The sequence below is a fragment of the Macrosteles quadrilineatus genome, unplaced genomic scaffold, assembly GCF_028750875.1.
Source record: "Macrosteles quadrilineatus isolate MER2022 unplaced genomic scaffold, UCM_ALF_1.0 Scaffold_1__1_contigs__length_201487025, whole genome shotgun sequence".
Classification (NCBI taxonomy): Eukaryota; Metazoa; Arthropoda; class Insecta; order Hemiptera; family Cicadellidae; genus Macrosteles; species Macrosteles quadrilineatus.
Genome location: NW_026542594.1, coordinates 198,002,373 through 198,017,303, shown reverse-complemented (window position 1 = coordinate 198,017,303; position 14,931 = coordinate 198,002,373). Strand labels below are relative to the sequence as shown.

Here is a 14,931-nt window from a genome sequence, read left to right as displayed (position 1 = left end):
AGGCATATTAATAACACCTAGTTAAAGGAAAAAATATATGTACAGTATGCAACATTTGAGGAAAAAATTGGAATTTACAAAAAACTACACAACTTACCACTTTTTTATTTGTGATTTCCTTAATCTTCTTCTTCTTCTTCTGGTTCTTATAACTAATATTAACAATCAACTCAAACTATCCAACTTTATGACTCATATCTGAAATCGCGTCAAATCAACGTTCATCACTATGTCCGTGCAACAATATCAGACGATTTGAAACTGGACATTAAACTTTTACCAGGCTACTGAAAAATGACTCGGTAATAAATAACTTAATACAAAATATACGTATATCCTTCAATTATTCCTTAACTTAAAGAAGGTGTATTAATAACACCTAATTAAAGGAAAAAATATCTAATAATAAAAATATATGTACAGTATGCAACATTTGAGGAATCAATAAAATTGTAATTTACGAAAAACTACACAACTTACCACTTTTTTATTTGTGATTTCCTTAATCTTCTTCTTCTGGTTCTTTTAACTAATATTAACAATCAACTCAAACTATCCAACTTTATGACTCATATCTGAAATCGCGTCAAATCAACGTTCATCACTATGTCCGTACAACAATATCAGACGATTTGAAACTGGACATTAAACTTTTACCAGGCTACTGAAAAATGACTTAATAAATAACTTAATACAAAATATATGTATATCTTTCAATTATTCCTTAACTTAAAGAAGGCGTATTAATAACACCTATTCAAAGGAAAAAATATCTAATAATAAAAATATATGTACAGTATGCAACATTTGAGGAATCAATAAAATTGTAATTTACGAAAAACTACACAACTTACCTCGTTTTTTTATTTGTGATTTCCTTAATCTTCTTCTTCTGGTTCTTTTAACTAATATTAACAATCAACTCAAACTATCCAACTTTATGACTCATATCTGAAATCGCGTCAAATCAACGTTCATCACTATGTCCATGCAACAATATCAGATGATTTGAAACCGGACATTAAACTTTTACCAGGCTACTGAAAAATTACTTAATAAATAACTTAATACAAAATAAACTTAAAGAAGGCGTATCAATAACACCTAGTTAAAGGAAAAAATATCTAATAATAAAAATATATGTACAGTATGCTACATATTTTAGGAATCAATAAACTTTGAACTTTTGAATAACTACACAACTTACCAGTAACTTTTTATGTGTGATTTTCTTCCTCTTCTTGTTCTTCTTCTGGTTTTTTTTTAACTAATATTAACAATCAACACAAACATCCATCTTCATAACTTATATCTGAAATCGCGTAAAGTGATGTTCATCACTATGTTCGTGCAACAATATCAGATTATTTAAAAATGGACATGGAAGTAAATATAAGTACACACACATACAAAACAAACAAATAATTAAGCGTCTTGAATTTGAAGATCTGCTCTCGAAGATGTCTCGTAGAGGATGGCCTGGCACTAACCTATCATAGCTATAAAGCCTTTGTAGGCTACTGTAATAATATCTTAATTATCTTCCTAACTCTCTACCTGATAAAAAGAACCTGAAAATATCTATTCTGTCCTAGGACTTATGGCTATTCTATTCATGAGATGATATAGTAAAACTTGACCTAACACTATATACTTTAAAAAACCTAAAAAAATCTAATCTGTTCTAAAAGCCTGTGGCTACCCTATTCATGAAAAAATATGGTAAAATTTCACCTAACACTATCTAAAAAATAAACCTGAAAATCCCTAATCTGTTCTAAAAGCATATGGCTATACAGTTCACGAGAAGATTAAGTAAAATTTCACCTAAAACTGTATAATAAAAAAAACCTGAAAATCCCTGATCCAATCAAAATTTTAATAAAATGAATTTAGTTATCTGTGATAACTCTAACCATCCCTAACCTCTTTGGTATTCACCTAAAACTAAACGACGGGGATTTCTTCAGCGAAGCGAAGACTCAATCCGATGAACGATGGCAGAACATATAATGCACACAAAAGGAAAGTTCCTACCTTTGGTATGACAGCAACTCTAAACCTGTAATAGCAAAGTCCAAGTTAGCAAACATCATCTAAAAATTAGATTTTGTGAGTTTATAATTACAAAGATATTCCAATATTGCCTTTTAAATTACCCTATATCTATTTGGTATCTATTTACATACTAAACTGAAATGTTGTATATTATATGTAACTAGCAACAGTGTCGTTGTGGTTAAATACAACGGTCTCTAGTAAAATAATGGTTATGAAATCCATACACCACTTTACTCAATAATATTAATGGTACAGTTTAAACACATAACATTAGAATCACACATTTGACATAAGGAACACACTTTAAACATAAATGCAAATTGTTAACAACAACATTTAATCAAAGAAAAATTAATTAGATAACAATATAACAATAAACTGTTGAATTATTAACACATGTTTCGTGTTTAGATTATGCATACTGGTAAACCAATTACTGCCATCTATAAAAATAATTGGTTGTTTTTTTCGTAGTTGGGTTAGCTCTTCTACCCGACCGATTTTCATAATTTTGGCCTTACACTAAAGGTATGGACGTACCGCGGATTTGCCATCAAGCATCGGCATTCATTTTGACGTATATTTAGAGTTATGCACTAACTGCCTCCCTGTACATTTCTTATGGGAGTTAAATTTGGTTTTTTCGAGTTCAATGTTTCGCAGGCGGGCGATGGTTTACAGGAGGGCTCTTCTACCTGCCCGATTTTCATAATTTTGGTCTTAAAATAAAGCTGTGCAAGCACATATTTGTCATCAAGCATCATCATTTATTTTATTATCTAATGTATTACTCGACGAAAGAATTTTTTTCTCTTCAATTAGAGATGTATTCCAGCAGTTCTAATTACATTATACATTTTGGTCTAAAAACCTTAGTGAAATACCAGCTTTCATTTGAGCTATTGATTATTAAGATCGGACTACCTAAAGCACACTGCTGAATCACGAATCAACAATAAATACAATCGTTTTAGTACCTACCTACCTATCAATGATACGTAACTCTAATTTTATTTAAGTTATTTTATATGTCTTGGTCTTAAAATACTTCAAAGGCTTTCACTTGAGATATTGATAGTTTTAATTAAGTTAAAGTTAAGTTCAAGATACTGTATCGCTCAATCAGAAAATATAAATTTGATTATATCTTGGATATGGAATTTAGTTTTAGATACATTTACTTAATTCTAATTACGTTATTCTATTTGTTTTGACCTAAGAACCTTCATTGAAATACCAGCTTCCATTTCATTAAAGCACGCAGCCAAATCACGACCTACACAAATTGTTCAAAAAATGGAGTTTTTATCATCGATTTATAGCCGAACGATCTTGCTTGCAACCTCAACAGTACTTTCATAATTATTTGCAAATCTCCACAAATAAGGCTGTCCAATGACCTATTAATTAATAAAATCAGTTCAGTAGAACTGTAGATTTAATTGTACAAAGTTTAACAACGACATCTTTAATTCAGTATTTTCTCACTACTATAAACCTGGAGGTTGTTTAACGTTTTTGCAAATAACTTTGAAACGGCGAGGAAATCGACCAAAGTGGAAGGTGATATTCTGAAAGAGAATAAAATTTCCTACAAATTACTATTATGAATTTCTTGAATATACTCAATACAGGCAGCCTAAAGTTGGCTACAAATATAAAATTGAAAATATAAACCTAGTCCACTGTCAAATGTACACCCGTGTGCTCCTTGATGAGGCAGGTGTGGAAGTAGTCTTAATCTCTTCGTTTGACCTTTAAGAAATACAATTTCGATGGTGGCACTCTTGGAAATGGTGCGTTTGGACGCTGTGGGTAAAAACAAAATGGCCGCCATTTAAAACGTTTAAAGTCAAATTCCATGAAAACCAGGTATTAAAACAAAATTTTGCAACACATTATTTAAAGTCCTTTTTATTACAAATCGAATGACACTTTATTTGCGAAAATCGGATAATAAATAAAAAAGTTATGTAACTTTTATTATAAATAGTAGTTATCAAAATGGCAGTCATTTTGAAATCACAAAGTTAAATTCCATAGAAACTAGTGACAAAAACATAATAAAAGTAACATAACTTTTTTATTTATAATCCGATTTTCGCAAATAAAGTGTCGTTCGATTTGTAATAAAAAGGACTTAACATATTGTGTTTCAAAGTCTTGTTTCAATTGCTGGTTTTCATGGAATTTGACTATAAAGAATTTTAATGGCCGCCATTTTGAAATTCCAAGAGCCTGATCAAAGATTTTTTCGGAGAATGTTTATAGTTGTAGACTTAAAGTTTATACCAAGTTTCATAAAAATATCTCTAAGGGCTTTTGAGTTATGAATTATTTTCAAAAAATACAAAATGGCGGAATTCGGCTTAACTAAGCCGAAATCGAAACAATGTTATACAACATTTTCTTCTTATTTTTGCACATAGAATCTGAATCTGCATAGCCCATCACGCTTTACTGAAACACCCTTTATTACTTTTTGAAATATTTAACTGTCCTGGGACATTACATCCACCCTGATTAATTTTATTTATGAAAAATATAAAATTATGTTTTATGAAAGAATGGTTGATCCTACATAAAAACTGTAATAATCTTTTTTGTGCAGATTTAAAATAGCTACATTTTGGTATCAACAATTTTCATAACTCTAACGGTTACTGATATAAGTAAGAAAACAAGTTTGCGATGGCGGCCATTTTGTTTTTTACCCACAGCGTTCAAACGCACTATTTTCAAGAGTGCCACCATCGAAATTGTATTTCTCCAAGGTCAAACGAAGAGATTAAGACTACTCCCACACCTGCCTCATTAAGGAGCACACGGGAGCCTGTATATGTACATTTGACAGGGGACTAAACCTAGAATAAAAGAAGTTTTAAATATATTATTTTTTATTTTTTATTTTTTTACCTTAAATATCTAATAAAATCAAACTTTCATAATTATTTGCAAATCTACACGACTTAAGCTTTCCATCGACCCATTAATTAATAAAATCAGTCCAGTAGAACTCTAGATTTAGTTGTACAAAGATTTTTAAAACTGAATTATATATAGAATATATTATTGCAAATTACATGTACACTTCAATGCAAAATGCATGAAATAAGATCCCATGAAACCAAAAGGTTGGTTTAAATTTAATGAAAGATTATGACTTTGTTCGTAGATAAAGTCTCCATCGAACTGACGTCCCAGTAAAGCAGGCTAATTCAAATAAGACACCTGAATTTGTATTACTTGCGTTTTTTTAAATATCTTTCATCCAATTGATTTTTATCAAACCATTTTACATATTTAGTTACAGGAAATATAAAAAAATTACCTCTAATTCTTACAGAAGGCACCTGATGTCAACATCTACGTATAGGAAGTTCATGTGTGATCCTCTTGAAAAATTTAACGCGCACGAAAAGTTGGAAAGATCTAAAACAGAATCAAAGAATTATTAACATGTATCCTAACTTGACCGGCACACACTTCTAATTACTAGTGTAAAATGATTCTACTATTTTTTGTGGTCCCACTAATATAAGATTATTAGTCATGGAAATCCTGTATTTGTTTGGTATTCAAAAACATAGTTTCAAAAATTGACAATTTCATATTGTTCTGTGATTAGGTTTGTGTGGTCTCAGTGGTCAACAGCTATTGATATCAGTCACCGATCCATAAAAAAGGGCATGACTCTTATCTGTTTTTAACTAAATGTTCTATCCATATCGTCTTTTGTCTTTAAGCAGCAGCAGCAGTCTTGATATTTTTGGTTTAAGTTCTCAGATTCTAAAGTTTGGTAGTGATTATTTATGTGAAGTCATTGCACACATTATTAACTCCTGTATTACGGGGAAAACTTTCCCAGACAAACTTAAAATTTCTAAGATAGTTCCAATATTTAAAAAAAGGTAATAGATTGGATGATAGCAATTATAGGCCTGTGGCCTTGGTACCCACTCTGTCATTGAGAGGGTGCTTTCATGGCAAATAATTAACTTTCTGGATTCAAACGGTTTGCTTTTGTGTGCGCAATTTGGTTTCCGCAAGCACCGATCCACTACGGAGGCGGTTTTAAATTACATTCAGGACACTCTAGAGGCCATAGAAAGAAAACAAGGTGTTTCCTTAAAAAATTTTTATCTCTCAAGGGCCTTTGACACTGTGTCTCACAGTGTTTTACTAGGCAAACTAAAGTCATTTGGTTGTTGTGATAATGCTGTGTCTTTGATTGAGTCATATCTGAGCAACAGATTCCAGGCTGTTTATTTCCAGGATTCACTGTCAGAGCTTAAACACACTCCCCACGGAGTTCCACAAGGGTCCATTTTAGGCCCCCTACTCTTCATTATTTATGTAAACGACCTTTTAATGTCCAAAGTAATGATGTTTCATGTTTTATGTATGCAGACGTGTGTTTGAATATCAAGTCTACTAAGTGTATGCAGGACAGTGTAATTTCTGAGTCTGTTAAAACAATGTCCGACTGGTGTAAGGCTAATAAGCTGTCTCTTAACATAAACAAACTCAAAATCTAGAAATGACCTATGGTAACTCTAAGAATTCTCAAACTCCAGTCAAATTCTTAGGTGTGATGATACAGAGCAACCTAAAATGGTTTTCCCATATTGATTTTATAGCTCCAAAACTCTCCAAAGGAATTTTTATTTTAAGAAATTTAAAATCAATTGTTTCTCCAGATGTATTGTTAACTGTGTATTTTAGTTATGTTCATTGTCATTTAGTATATAGTGCCATTCTCTGGGCTAATTGTAGCCATGCCAACATCTTATTTGTTTACAAAAAAGAGCCATTAGACTGTTAAGTAATGCTCCACCACGTAGTCATTGTAAGCCTATATTTAAGAAATTGTCTGTGATGCCCTTAACCTGTATTTATATCTTTCAATGTCTGTTATATATTAAAAACAACTGTGATATTTTACTTTGTAATAAGGATGTGCACAAGTATGCCACAAGGAATTGTAATAATTTAAGAATAGATCAGTGCCTTTATGCCACCACTCAAGCTAGCTTCAAATATACCGCTACTAAATTGTACAACAAGTTACGAGTTAAAGTTAAATAGACTAGGCCCGTTTTCAAAAAAAGGCAATGCAAGAAGCATTTCATGTAACAATTGGGGAAACAACGTTTTTAGGGTATTTCGACCCTGCTGAGTACGAATCTGCCTGTTGCCAACGCGAAATTTGAACCGGAAGTGCGGTATCCAAGATGGCGGCCAAAACTCTGTTTGCCCCATATCTCCCTTGTTAGTTGGCCTAAAATAATGGTTTAAACGTGTATATAGGGGGTTTTCAGATGCCAAGCACATTAAAACACTCAAAATTAACTTAAATTAAGTTTTGAGGGCATATCTTCCAAAATGGGGCCCAGATGGCCACCAAAAACTCTAATTTACGCATATCTCCCTTGTTTTTTGGCTTAAAATAATTATTTATACGTCTGCATTGGGGTTTTCTCCGATGCCAAACACTTTGCAAAACCCAAATTTACTTACATTAGGTTATGGGGGCATATATTCCAAGATGGCACCCAAGATGGCCGCCAAAAACTCTTATTTCTGTATATATATATATCCCTTGTTTGTTTGTTTAAATTAATTATTTAAACGTCTACAAAGGTGTTTTCTCGCATGTTAAATCACATTGCAACACTAATTATTTACTTTCTTTAAATTTAGATGTTTCTAAGATGGCAATACAAACTTTATTGTGCTTACGTGATCTCCGTGCGTATTATTGTATTTAGTTTTTAAAACCAGTCAGATATCTATTAGTGGCTGAATATTTGCTACTATTTTTAACATACTAATTGAAATTTAGCAATGTAAAGTAGAAGGCAAATTGTTTAATGTACTCTGGTGGCACCGTAGATAACGCGTAGTATAACAGAACCTGTAATTAAGTAATTGTAGAATTTAATTTTGTATGATGTTGACGAATTTATCACTTATTTAAGGTGTCCAGTTATGTGAATATATATATTTATTGTAAAATATAACGATGCCATACGTATGATTTGTATGTTTTATGGCAATAAATTATTTGATTTGATTTGATGTTATTTGAACGTTTAGTCCAACAGAATCTGTAAAAATTATTTTTTAGACCATACCTAAAATATTGTATTGATTTTGTGGTACCACCCATCAATGGAGGTTTGTTTACCATGGGTCTCAATGGATGAAATAGATTTTTTTAAGTTTTTTTATGGCAGCATTTTGTTGGCTGCACTGATCAACATTAATTAGTAAACAATTCTTATTCTTTTTAATATCTTATGTTGGCCAACCGTCTATAAAAGTTAGTTTATGAAGAGAAAGTAAACAATTGTATACATGTGTACAAAATAATTGTTAATAAGGTAACATCTTTTGTTTTCCAACCGTCTATAAAAGTTTGTTTGTGAAGAGAAAGTAAACATTTGTAAATTTCTAATAAATAATTATTTGAGGTAAGTATAATTTGTATTAAATCCTTAGTTTATTCAAAATTAGCAATAGGGAGTTTTTGAACCATTCGTTAAATAATCACGGTAAACGCAATACGTTATTTTCACATTTAATAAACGAGAAAACATAACGAATAGCGTTTACCGTAATTATTTAACAAATGGTTCAAAAACTCCTTATTGATAAGTTAAAATAAACTAAGGATTACAAATTGTACTTACCTCAAATAATTATTTCGTAGAAATGCATACAGATGTTTACTTTTTCTTCACAAACAAACTTTTATAGACGGTTGGGAAACAAAAGATGTTACCTTATTAACAACTATTTTGTACACATACAATTGTTTACTTTCTCTTCATAAACTAACTTTTATAGACGGTTGGCCTACATAAGATATTAAAAAGAAGAATTGTTTGCTGATTAATGTTGATCAGTGCAGCCAACACAATGCTGCCATAAAAAAAACTTAAAAAAAATCTATTTCATCCATTGAGACCCATGGTAAACAAACCTCCATTGATGGGTGGTACCACAAGATCAATACAATATAACAGTACAGTATCATTGTTAATATTGTCACCAAATTGTTTATTAGGCTATTATTTATTAATGTGTTATAAAGAACCTTTGTTTAACTTAATTTACATGCACCACCTCTTGCGGATTTTAGGTATGGTCTAAAAAATAATTTTTACAGGTTCTGTTGGACTAAACGTTCAAATAACATCAAATCAAATCAAATTATTTATTGCCGTAAAACATACAAAACATACGTATGGTATCGTCATATTTTACAATAAATATCTATTTACATAACTGGACACCTTAAGTAAGTGATAAATTCGTCAACTTCATACACAATTAATTCTACAATTACTTAATTACAGGTTCTGTTATACTACGCGTTATCTACGGTGCCACCAGAGTACATTAAACAATTTGCCTTCTACTTTAACATTGCTAAATTTCAATTGGTATTTCAAAAATAGTAGCAAATATTCAGCCACTAATAGATATCTGATTGGTCTTAAACACTAAATACAATAATACAAACGGAGCTCACGTAAGCACAATAAAGTTTTTATTGCGATCTTAGAAACATATGTCATCTAAACTCAAAGGAAGTAAATAATGAGTGTTGCAATGTGATTTAACATGCGAGAAAATACCTTTGTAGACGTTTAAATAATTAATTTAAACAAACAAACAAGGGATATATATATACAGAAATAAGAGTTTTTGGCGGCCATCTTGGGTGCCATCTTGGAATATATGCCCCCATAACTTAATGTAAGTAAATTTTGGGTGTTGCAATGTGTTTGGCATCGGAGAAAACCCCTATGCAGACGTCTAAATAATTATTTTAAGCCAAAAAACAAGGGAGATATGCGTAAATTAGAGTTTTTGGCGGCCATCTTGGACGCCATTTTGGAAGATATGCCCTCAAAACTTCATTTAAGTTAATTTTGAGTGTTTTAATGTGCTTGGCATCTGAAAACCCCCTATATACACGTTTAAACCATTATTTTAGGCCAACTAACAAGGGAGATATGGGGCAAATAGAGTTTTGGTCGCCATCTTGGATACCGCACTTCCGGTTCAAATTTCGCGTTGGCAACAGGCAGATTCGTACTCAGCAGGGTCGAAATACCCTAAAAACGTTGTTTCCCCAATTGTTACATGAAATGCTTCTTGCACTTTATAGAGAGGGATTTTTTAATTTTGGGCCTGGTCAAAAAAAGTTACCATTAAATGTTTTTAAAGTAGCCATCAAGATAATTCTACTAAAAAACTGTTTTTATAAAATAGAAGATTATTTTGCCTCAACCTTAGATTAGTTTTAAGTTGTATTATATTGTTGACGCAGATCAGCTCAATATGGCAAAAATGTTAAAAATTCTTAAGAGACATTTTACAGTGTCCATGTGTGTAACAACTTTTAACAATTGATTTCTTTGTTTCAATTAGGATATTCACCTTTGAGATCAAGGAGCCTGACTTTGGGGCAGAATACAGCTGCATCAAAAGACTTGCTAATCATTCGCAGACACCGCAGTGATATTCCTACAAAAAAATACGTCAAGAGGTTAGACATAATAACCACACTTACTAATTAATACATTTCTTGTACAATCAACCTAGTTTAGAATTTTATTTACCATATATTCTTTCACCATAAATTGATTCTTCTGATTTTTCTGGGCCAATACTACAGTAGTGAACTGTCAGGTAATTTTAATTGTTTGTTTTCAATACCAAATAATGTGTTAATTTATTGTTTATATACTATAGACAATTTTCTAAAACTATAGACAAAGATCTAAAGCAGTATTAAATAATAACCTATCTACCAAATAAGCTAATGACTTAATATTATATAGCTTAAGAAACCTTTTACAGTGTCAATGTACGTAACAGCTGTTGATTTGTTTGTTTCTATTAGGATATGAAACGTTGGCTACTCACCTGGCACCAAAGTGCTGAAGGAGATGGACGTAGTGAAGGCTACAGTTGCGTTGATTGACAGACCCCACAGTGATATGCCTGCAACAATGCACTTCAAGAGGTTAGACAAACAGCACACTTCCTTTTATACTACAATATTAACTATTATACCTAATATTAATGAGCACTTAGCTTTGCTGCTACAGAGAAGGTGTTTTTAATTGAATTGTTGATAGCTAATTAGTATGAAATACAAAGATTTGTCAAATTGTATTACAATATATCCATAAACAAGCAAACTACAGCAGTTTACTTTATTCCCCATAACAATGAGCATAGAAATGTTGAATTTACACTTTTTTACTTTCTCCATAACAGTAAGGCGTAAAACAACGCTTAATGCATTTTTTTAAGCTCTATAAAATGAATCAGAAATAAATTGCTAAATTGTACATTTTTAGGGTAAAAATGGGAATAACCTATCTTAATCCCATTAAATGACCTATAAATTCCTGTTCCTGTAGTCAGATCATACTGGTTTGCAACCTCGTTTGAATAAACATGTTTACACGATACGTTTCATAGTTTGTACCTAGTTTTAGAAGTATCCGATCATTTTGCATAAGTTATCGCACTAATGGACATGAATATGTATAGATAAATTTGAACAGATGGTGTTTTTGGCCTCTGGGGACCTAAAAACAAAACGGTAAATCAGCCCCTGGTCCAGGTCTTACCACGACACCTAGGGTAAGGTTATAGCTCATTAATTTTCTATAATGGAATATTCTTCAAAATCGAACAAAATTACCTTGGCATTTATCAGAGGAGGCAGAGTCTCACATCGCCTTTGTATAGGAAGTTCTAAGATGTCAGGAAGCAGATTCTACGAATTCCCCTGGTCATACTAGTCGCTCACAAGAATTGTAAAATCTAAAACAGAGTCTTAAAAGACAGTTTTTAGAAGAGGGCAAGAGTTATATCAACTGAAAAAGAACCTACAAGTAATTGTTTTTGTTCCTGTACTTTGTATGTTTTGTACTTTATATTCATGCCTAGTTTTGGCCTACATGATAAATATTTGGTCTACACTCAACTAGTGTTTGCTGCAAACTACTCTCCAATTTTGTCCAACTTTATAAATCTGTCTCTACTATTGAACAATTGTGTTGCTCATCAGAAAGATTTGTAGTAAAGTATGGTCAATTACATACTTTGTAAAACTGCAGCATAAAACAACTGCATGATACACAATCCCATGTTCTAGGGAAAGAAGGTGTTGTTGACTACTTGTAGTAGTTCACAACCTTTCCAGGCTAAAATACTTCTGTATTTTTTTTATTCAACCCCATCACTTTGATGTTCGTATTTTATGGGCTTGTTTAACATTTGTTCAAAGATTGTGGTATAAAAACCAGTGCTGGTTAACCTGTCTTTCTTCAGTAAAAGTGCTGAGATTTTATCTAAAGGGTGATTGTCAAACACCCACTCTAAATAACAACAATCCTTTAGTACAGACGGTAACCAAAAACCTGCAAACAGGGGAATCCAGATTGCTGCTTCCTTCTCACTATTGATTGTTGAATCACCTTAGTCTTACAATGATATGGTTGATCCTCTGTTATGTTTCATAACTCGTCCAGACCGAGGTAACAGCGGTGATTTATCTGCAACAAACCAAGTTTTTAACTAATACATCAAAATAATCATAAAATTCTTTCACAATCTATATATATAAAAGGCAAAGCCCTCACTGACTCACTCACTCATCACTAATTCTCCCACTTCACATTTATCTAGGAAGCTGAAATTTGGTACACTGATTCTATAGGCATTAAATAGGAAAACTAAGTTGTCGGACTCTCGGGCTCCGCCCCAGTGGCTCTGGAGTTTCCCATATAAAAGGCAAAGCCCTCACTGACACACTCACTCACTCATCACTAATTCTCCCACTTCCCATTTACCTAGGAGGCTGAAATTTCGTACACCGATTCTTTAGACATTAAGTAGGAAAACTAAGTTGTTTTTATTCTGATTGGATTCTCGGGCTCCGCCCCAGTGGCTCTGAAGTTTCCCATGTTAACCTTATGATTTTTCATATTTAAAAGGAATTAATGAATCTTATCAGCTGTTTCAATTAAACCAGTTGGTTCTGTTCTATGATGTTCAATAGCATTAAAGTTACAAGGATTACCAACAGGTTGCAGCACTATTATTTTTTTTTTATTTATGACAACAGCTAATTTGCAACCAAAAGGTGAGTGAGCGTAGCGAACAAACTTCAACCTGGAGGCGAGTTAGCGTAGCGAACGAGCTAACATGAAGGCAAGTGAGCGCAGCGATTGAGCTCCAACCTAAAGGTGAGTGAGCGTAGCGAACGAACTTCAACCAGGACGTGATAGAGCCATGCGAACGAGCTCATCTTTGAAAACTAAGAAGTTAAACGGGGCAAAGCCCGCGGGTACAGCTAGTTTTGTATAAAAAGCTTAATTTTGTCTTAAAGCTTTGCTTTGAATAGAGAAGAAAGACATTTTTATTTAAGTAAAGTTGGTTAAATCAAGGGTGTCTTTGAACATTATACGGGAAACAGATCAGCTCAACGGGGCAAGAACCTATCTACCAAATAAGCTAATGACTTAATATTATATAGCTTAAGAAACCTTTTACAGTGCCAATGTACGTCAGCTTTTGATTTGTTTGTTTCTATTAGGATATGAAACGTTGGCTACTCACCTGGCACCAAAGTGCTGAAGGAGATGGACGTAGTGAAGGCTACAGTTGCGTTGATTGACAGACACCACAGTGATATGCCTGCAACAATGCACTTCAAGAGGTTAGACAAACAGCACACTTCCTTTTATACTACAATATTAATTATTATACCTAATATTAATGAGCACTTAGCTTTGCTGCTACAGAGAAGGTGTTTTTAATTGAATCGTTGATAGCTAATTAGTATGAAATACAAAGGTTTGTCAAATTGTATTACAATACATCCATAAACAAGCAAACTACAGCAGTTTACTTTATTCCCCATAACAATGAGCATAGAAATGTTGAATTTACACTTTTTTACTTTCTCCATAACGGTAAGGCGTAAAACAACGCTTAATGCACTTTTTTAAGCTCTATAAAATGAATCAGAAATAAATTGCTAAATTGTACATTTTTAGGGTAAAAATGGGAATAACCTATCTTAATCCCATTAAATGACCTATAAATTCCTGTTCCTGTAGTCAGATCATACTGGTTTGCAACCTCGTTTGAATAAACATGTTTACACGATACGTTTCATAGTTTGTACCTAGTTTTAGAAGTATCCGATCATTTTGCATAAGTTATCGCACTAATGGACATGAATATGTATAGATAAATTTGAACAGATGGTGTTTTTGGCCTCTGGGGACCTAAAAACAAAACGGTAAATCAGCCCCTGGTCCAGGTCTTACCACGACACCTAGGGTAAGGTTATAGCTCATTAATTTTCTATAATGGAATATTCTTCAAAATCGAACAAAATTACCTTGGCATTTATCAGAGGAGGCAGAGTCTCACATCGCCTTTGTATAGGAAGTTCTAAGATGTCAGGAAGCAGATTCTACGAATTCCCCTGGTCATACTAGTCGCTCACAAGAATTGTAAAATCTAAAACAGAGTCTTAAAAGACAGTTTTTAGAAGAGGGCAAGAGTTATATCAACTGAAAAAGAACCTACAAGTAATTGTTTTTGTTCCTGTACTTTGTATGTTTTGTACTTTATATTCATGCCTAGTTTTGGCCTACATGATAAATATTTGGTCTACACTAAACTAGTGTTTGCTGTAAAATGCTCTCCTGAAAAATTTGTCTCAGAAGAGTCATGGAGAAACAACGAGATGCACTGTGTTTGTATAAACTCAAGTACCGTAGTAAAATATGATCATAGCATACTATGAATTTCCACTCTCCC

At 32.6% G+C, this 14,931-nt stretch overlaps 1 long non-coding RNA gene across 6 annotated transcripts in view; it reads left to right on the top strand.

Moving 5' to 3' along the window:
- Window positions 1-14,931, top strand: part of LOC128993952 (uncharacterized) — a 61,169-nt gene that overhangs the window by 34,110 nt on the left and 12,128 nt on the right. For all 6 annotated transcript variants that reach the window (XR_008490853.1, XR_008490856.1, XR_008490852.1 and 3 more), the window contains exons 3-5: window positions 10,507-10,624; window positions 10,982-11,104; window positions 13,694-13,816. This is a non-coding gene — a long non-coding RNA (uncharacterized LOC128993952). The remainder of the gene's footprint in view (window positions 1-10,506; window positions 10,625-10,981; window positions 11,105-13,693; window positions 13,817-14,931) is intronic.